We start from the raw sequence: 8,227 nt of genomic DNA on the forward strand, positions 1-8,227 counted from the left end.
GACGACTTTGCCCATATTTCCAGTCTCACACCATTAAAGTTCGGACCAACCAGCACATAAAAGGAATCTTGCAAAAAATAGACTTGGCAGGCAGAATCTTGCAATAGGCAGTCGAGTTGTCCGAATTCGACCTTCAATACGAAGCTCAGATGGCCATCAAATCTCAATATCTGGCCAACTTCATTGCAGAATTTACGAACACACTGGAAGTCCCCGCAGAATGGAATCTATATGTGGATGGCTCCTCGAATAAAATGGGAAGTGGTGCAGGCGTAATAATTGAAAGCGACCAGGGGACCCAAATCGAACTCTCCCTCAAATTCGGGTTTCCTGCCTCAAATAATCAAGCGGAATATGAGGCACTATTAGCTGGTTTGAAGCTAGCTAGGGAGGTTGGAGCTCAAAAACTTATCATCTTCAGCGACTCATAAGTAGTCACTTCACAAATAACAGGAAGCTACCAAGCCAAAGATCCCACTATGAGAAAGTACTTCGATAAAACCAGGGAACAGCTCGGACAACTCAGAGAGTATGAGATTCGACACATACCCCGAGAACAGAATGCCCGGGCCAATGCACTCTCAAAACTAGCCAGCACCAAACCAGGAGCAACAATAGAAGCCTTATCCAAGAAATTCTACAGAAGCCATCAAACTCAGAAGAAGAAAAAGGTCCTAGCCATAATAGGTCGCGATCAGGGATGGATGACCCCCATAATTAATTATCTCACAACAGAGGCCCTCTCTACAGATGAGAAAGAGGCAAAGAGGTTAAAACAGGAAGCACAATACTACACCATCATATATAATACTTTATACAAAAGAGGGATTTCAACACCAGTGCTAAAATGCGTGCCGACTTCCAACACTAAGGATATCCTAGAAGAAGTACACAGTGGCATTTGTGGCAATCACATCGGAGCGCAAGCACTCGCCAAAAAAGTACTACGGGCAGGACTCTATTGGCCAACCCTACAAAAAAGCCATAGAATTCGTAAGGACATGTTCGCCATGTCAAAAGCATGCCAACTTCCACACCGCTCCGTCAGAGGAACTCATCAGCGTAACCTCACCTTGGCCATTTGCAAAATGGGGACTCGATCTCCTCGGACCTTTTCCTCAAGGATCAGGACAAGTCAAATTCCTCATAGTAGGAATAGACTACTTCACAAAATAGATCGAGGCAGAACCTCTAGCCAATGCCACAGCTCAAAGAATTCGGAAATTCCTATATAGAAACATCGTCACAAGGTTCGGAGTTCCATACTCCATCACTACAGACAATGGTACCCAGTTCACAGACGCAGGCTTCAGAAAACTAGCGGCCGACCTGAATATAAAACAACAATTCACCTTTGTTGAGCACCCCCAAGCCAATAGGCAAGCCGAAGCTGCTAACAAAGTTATATTAGCAGAGATAAAACGGAGATTACAAGATGCAAAGGGAGCCTGCGCTGAGGAGCTCCCACAAGTCCTATGGGCGTACCGAACGACTCCACATTCCACGACAAAGGAGTCACCCTTCCGATTAGCTTACGGAATGGAGGCAATGATCCCAGTGGAGGTCGAAGAAGGATCACCCAGAGTAATCCATTTTAGCAAAAAAGTCAATTTCCAACTTCAAAGGGAAGAGCTCGACTTACTTCTAGAAATTTGAGAGAAAGCTCGGATAAGGGAAGAGGCGCTGAAAAGACGAATGGCCTCCAGATACAACTGAAAAGTAATACAGCGGGCCTTTGTTGAAAATGACCTCATCCTAATCCGAAACGACATAGGAACAACTCGACCTGGAGAAGGAAAGCTGGCAACAAACTAGAAAGGACCCTTCCGAGTCATAGAAGTATTGGGAAAGGGCTACTACAAGCTTTCCGAACTCGATGGGCGAGAGCTTCCTAGATCATGGCACGCCTACAACCTAAGAAGGTACTATAGTTAGGGATGATAAAAGATTTTGGACAAAGCGCACTCTTTTTCCTGAAAAAGGTTTTTTAACGAGGCGCCCCGCCAAGACCTACAAATCACCCGACTTAAGAAGTTAACTCCTCATGTATATTTGCATTCTCTTTTAATAAAATTTGTTCATATTCTCTACAAACTCTTAAGTCGTATTATTCTAAAAACATTCATCACCCGATTGTAAAGCTACAGATCGACAGAAAGTGAAAACCAAATTCACTACGCGATCATGACAAAAACGAGGACTAAAAATCCAAATTCTACAAAATCGACAAAGATGAAAACAGAATAATGCAAGAAGTTATAGAAAGTGATCCATAGAAAGGACCTGACGAGGTCCTAATAAAGTGGATTGCTATAAAATAACTGCACAAAAAGTTGGATCTGCCACAACAACCCAAGTTATAAGTAAAGCCCTAGAAAGAGGTCTGGCCAACCCTATAAAAGAGGATTACTATAACTTTGAAGAGCCTGATATGACGAAGTCGAACTCCTACAAAAAGTTACAAAAGATAATCCCTGAAAGAGACCTAAAACAAGATAGAAAAAAGAGGATTATCAAGTAACTCGACAGGGCCTGATGTGACAAAGTCGGCCCGGAAAGAAAAAGTTACAAAAGATAATCCCTGAAAGAGACTTAAAACAAGGTCCAAAAAAGAGGATTATCAAGTAACTCGACAGGGCCCGACGTGACAAAGTCGGCCCGAAAAGAAAAAGTTACAAAAGATAATCCCTGAAAGAAACCTAAAACAAGGTCCAAAAAAGAGGGTTATCAAAGTAACTCGACAGGGCCCAACATGACAAAGTCGGCCCGGCAAGAAAAAGCTACAAAAAGGTAATCCCTGAAAGAAACCTAAAACAGGGTCCAAGAGAGAGGATTATCAAAGTAACTCGACAGGGCCCGACGTGACAAAGTCGTCCCGGAAAGATAAAGCTACAGAAATAACTCAGAAGAGCCCGACATGACGAAGTCGGCACAAACAACAAAGAGTTATAAAGTAATCTCCAAAAGAGACTTGAACAAGGTCCAAAAAAGAGGATTACAGAAATAACTCGTAAGAGCTCGACATGGTAAAAACGGCCACCCAAAAAACCTTTAAAAGCAAATCCTAATAGAGACCTCACAAAAGGTCAAACCGAAATGGATTGCTAAAGATAACCTCCGAGACAAAGAAAGAAGACCAACACACAAGTTGGACTTAGTCTTAACAGAAGTCGGGCTACAAACATAAAGCAAAAAGGTCCAATCCAAAACACAAGTCGCAGTAATAAACACACTCGAGAAGCCATCAGGGTCAGCCCCAAGGGTTTGGAAACTATTTTGTTTAACGAAAATAAAGTTGCTAAAGCAAAGCAACTAGAGAAGTACCAAAGTCAGAAGCATGCTTTACAAAATAAAAAGTTCAAAAGCCCACAGGCCGGGCTATGCCAAAATATACCAAAGATAATTAAAGAGAATTCGGAGGTCCCTCACTAGCGGCATCAACATGAGGTGAAGGAGGACGAGTCTGGAGAGGCACCGCATCCACCGTCCCGTCGTCTCGACTCAAGATCTGACAATCAGGATCTGGCTCAACTACGGTCGAGGGGGCTAAAGAGACCAGCATAGCAGAAGCTTTAAGAGAAGGCGCAGGAAGAGGCTCAAAGTCATCATCAGGATCATCCGGGACAATCTTGCCATCCTTTACTACACTATCAAGACTAAAGAGAGTCAAGTCGGCATCAGGGGCAATAATCCGGACCTGCTCCCTCAGGTTCTCATAGGCGGCAGTCACGCTGCCTACAAGGTGACCCTGGAGCTCGATATAATCAACCCGAGCAGTTTCCAAGTCATCTCGGAGATGCACCAACTCCCTATAAGCTGAGACATAGCTATCCTTGTGCTTCAATGTCATGTCCTCGGCCAACTTCAAGGAAGCCGCCAAGGTGACAGAGCTAGCCTTCTCACCCTCCAATTCCCTTTCTACCTTCACCAACTTCACCTCCAACTCCTTCTTCAGACCCTTGATCCGGCCAAACTATGATTTAGCCTCCTCCATGAAGGATTTTGTAGCATGAATCGGGATACCCTGAGCAGTTCGGAAAATAGCCGCACCCATATGTGCCATCTTCATACTATTTCTGGTGATGAAATCTAGGTGCTGAAGAAGGGACACATCATCCATGGAAAGCGCACCATAAGGGGCAATTTGCTGGTCGACAAATTCGACAGCATCAAAATCCGGGGCATCCAAGTTAAAGGGCTCAGATGTTTTCTGCTTTTTCGAGGAAGGAGCACCAAAAGCAACAGTAGAAGTTTGTAGAGGATCTACCAGGCGAACCCGAGGAGTAGGGATCACCCTCCTTGGCCCAGGGAAACTCGGCATGGGTGGTTTCATGGTGGTTTAAGAAGATCCCTCCCTAGTCGCCTTGACCAAGATATTTTGTGCAGCGGCTGCCTTTCTGGCTTTTTTGAAAGCCTTCATGGAGTCATTATTTTTCGACATTTCTGAAAAATAGAAAAGACAGAATCAACAAACAAAAGTCATGGATCACAGGGATAAAATAGAATAAAACAAAAATACGTCAGTCAGTACCCAGCACATTTTGGACCAAAGATGGGTCCCCCAGAAATTTCTTAGTATCCAGATGCAGAGGCTCCCCCCAAATATCCTCCAATACACTCACAAAGGCCTGTTTGACTTCATTCAACATCTCCCAAGTATACCGAGACACCATGACATTCTTTTGCCACTCAAGAGAAAAAGCAGATTCATCATTTTCATCAAGAAAAAGGGGCGAACCCCCTCAACAGCTCGAACTTTAAAGAAATAGTTTTTAAAGTCCTTAAAGGACTCGTCATACATGGCAAAGATCTTGAGCAGATCTAAAGGAAACCCAAGAAGCTTTCTTTTTTGAAGAGGCCCCAGGCTTGGCCGAAACAAACAAATAAAGGAAAAGAGTTAGAGAAGGCTTGATGCCTAACTCTTGACACAGCAGCTGAAAATTTTTTATAAAACCCCACGAATTGGGATGAAGCTGGGATGGAGCAATGTTACAAGACCACAACAAGCCGGTCTCAAAAGCGGAAAAAGGAAAAGTAATGTCCAACAGACTAAAGAAGTATTCATAAGCATAGAAATAGGGACACTTCCCTTCAACTGAAGTAGGAAAACAAACTCTCTCATTGGAATCAGGCGCTACCAGCTCGTAATTCCCTTCCTGGGCACCACTACCACAAACCCTATGATGTTTTCGCAGCTCTCTATAGAAGTCGGAATCCACCACTAAAAGACATAGAAGAACCATGGAATCCACCCAATCGGCCATGCCCTCAGGGACTTGGGAAGACGTCTTAACAATATTCTTGCGAGAAGCCATAAGACCAACTAGTCCTACAATAAAGAAAAGAATATCAGATTACTAAAACACATCTCGGACAGCAGCAAAACAACTCGATTGCACAACCCAGCACATTACAAGCAACAAAAGGAGTCCCCAGGACTTACACTAAAAATTCTGGGGCACCATTTGGGGGCAGCCACAGTACAAGAACCCAAGAAGATTCACAAAGTCCACACCCAGCAACAACCCCTTCCTTTCAAGCCAGAAACAATACCCGAAGCAGAAATCATCAAAACATCATCTTCACCAAAAGAAAAACTACCAACGGAACTTAAACCTACTAAAGGAGCAACCTTTTTCAAGCGGCGACAACATGCAAAACCCTAAAGACACTACACGCACATCACAGCGGCAGTCAAGCATGGCAATATAAAAAGATTCAAGCTCTCTAACACAGATAAAGGAAAAATCAAAACTTTATTCCAAAGCAAGAACAGAAACACGAAAAAGGCTCAAGCTTTTCAACGTACAAAATTAAAGCGTCATCAAAAGGATCAAAAACAAAGTAGCAAAAATAAACGGTGAAGAGAAAGCAAAATCAACTTGGAAGAAGAAGGAAAGCTTTGAAGGAAAAAGCCGAAAAATAGATCAGAGCGGCAAGGCTCGACCTCGAAGCAGAAGCACCAGTGAAAAGCTAAAAACGTCACAAAAAGAAGATAAGAAAGGCAGGACAGAAAACGGCGAAAAAGAAGGGAAGTTATAGGAAAAAGAAAACCGTCTCTTGGATACAAAATTTGAAATAAAAGAACCAAGAGAAATGGGGCATTTAAAGCCAATTAATGAGGGTGTTAAACCCTCGCACGTTTCCAAAACGGGAGCGCTAAAAGCAAAAACGCGCACTATAAAAAAAACAGAAACATTCCGCATTCAAAAAGGAGCTCTACAAAGATAAAGCAACAAAATGCTCGAGTTCGGCTTTTCCTGAGCAGGCTCGAAGTCCAAAACTCAACCTCTAGATAAAGACCGAGCTCAAGCAGGGGCACTGTTCATACCCTGGGTCGAGCTGGCCGACCCGGGATGTTCTACAGACAAAGCGACCGACCTCTTCAGGTCAAGACGACCCGACCTCTTCTCAAAGAGCTCGGCCAAGTCACAGAAAAGCCCAATAAAGGGCCCAAACAGAGGAACACGTCCCGAATCCAAGGGCAGCCCAAAGCCCGTAGAGATAAAGGCAGTTCCCTTGAAGATAAGAAGACCTCACTCAAAGATAAGATAAGATAAAGATAACTATCTTATCTTCGGAAAGGTCACTCCCCACCATTATAAATACGCTGGAGCACCCAGGTATAACTTATACTTTGATTCTACTCAATACCTGCTTAATACCCTTGCTAACTTAAGCATCGGAGTCCCTTGCAGGTACCCCCTACCATCCGAGGACGAAGGATCAGCACCATCACCAAGTCGGACACAATAGCCTGACCAGTACAGAAGATCTCGTCCGAGATCGACCTATAGTTTCAGGTAACACTCGGAACAACAGCCGAGCAGAATAATGGAGTAGATGCAAGGAAGGTTCTTGGTGACTTCACTGTACCCACTTTTGACTTTTATGGAAGAAGCATCTCTATACTTGCCATTAGAGCAAATAACTTTGAGCTAAAGCCTCAGTTAGTCTCTCTAATGCAACAGAATTGCAAATTCCATGGACTTTCACTAGAAGATCCATATCAATTCTTATCCGAGTTTTTGCAAATCTGTGACACTGTTAAGACCAATAGAGTGGATCCTGAGGTCTATAGGCTTCTACTTTTCCCTTTTGCTGTTAGAAACAGAGCTAGGATATGGTTGGATTCCTAACCTAAGAAGAGCCTAGACTCTTGGAAAAAGTTGGTCAATGCTTTCTTGGCCAAGTTCTTTCTACCTCAAAAGATGAGCAAGCTCAATGTGAAAGTTCAAACCTTCAAACAAAAAGAGGGTGAATCTCTCTATGAAGCTTGGGAAAGATATAAGAAATTGATCAGGAGATGTCCTCCTGACATGCTCTCAGAATGGACTATCCTAGGTATCTTTTATGATGGTCTATTTGAGATGTCTAAGATGTCATTGGACCATTTTGCTGGTGGATCACTCCAGTTGAAGAAAATGCCCGAAGAGGCACAAGAACTCATTGAAATGGTTGCAAAAAACCAATTCATGTACACTTTTAAGAGAAAGCCTGTGAACAATGGGGTAGCTCAGAAGAAAAGAGTCCTGGAAGTTGACACTGTAAATGCCATATTAGCTCAGAACAAGATCTTAACCCAACAGGTCAATATGATCTCTCAGTATTTGAATGTAATGCAAGCTACAACAGGCAGCACTCAAAACACCTTCTATGAAGGAGATGCTTATGATCCAGATCAACCCACAATGGAGGAGGTGAATTACATGGGAGAACTCTATGGAAACACCTACAACTCCTCATAGAGGAACCATCGTAACTTCTCATGGAAGGATCAACATGATGAGCGGATAATTTATACGCTTTTTGGCATTGTTTTCATATAGTTTTTAGTAAGTTTAAGCTACTTTTAGGGGTGTTTTCATTAGTTCTTATGTTAAATTCACATTTCTGGACTTTACTATGAGTTTGTGTATTTTTCTGTGATTTCAGGTAAATTCTGACTGAAATTGAGGGATTTGAGCAAAACTCTGAAGAAGGCTGACAAAAGGACTGCTGATGCTGTTGGAATCTGACCTCCCTGCACTCGAAATGGATTTTCTGGAGCTACAGAACTCCAATTGGCGCGCTCTCAATGGCGTTGGAAAGTAGACATCCAGGGCTTTCCAGCAATATATAATAGTCCATACTTTATTCGAAGAATGACGACGTAACTTGGCGTTAAACGCCAAGTTCATGCTGCTGTCTGAAGTTAAACGCCAGAAAAACGTCATGATCCGGAGTT

General features: G+C 43.1%; 1 non-coding gene across 1 annotated transcript; it reads right to left on the minus strand.

The window, feature by feature from the left end:
* Positions 1-7,217: 7,217 nt before the first annotated feature.
* Positions 7,218-7,321, minus strand: LOC127747207 (small nucleolar RNA R71). Its single transcript, XR_008009010.1, has one exon. It is a non-coding gene; the product is annotated as a small nucleolar RNA R71 (small nucleolar RNA).
* Between the last annotated feature and the right edge of the window lie 906 nt (positions 7,322-8,227).

Source organism: Arachis duranensis, chromosome 4 (assembly GCF_000817695.3).
Source record: "Arachis duranensis cultivar V14167 chromosome 4, aradu.V14167.gnm2.J7QH, whole genome shotgun sequence".
In the NCBI taxonomy this organism is placed as follows: Eukaryota; Viridiplantae; Streptophyta; class Magnoliopsida; order Fabales; family Fabaceae; genus Arachis; species Arachis duranensis.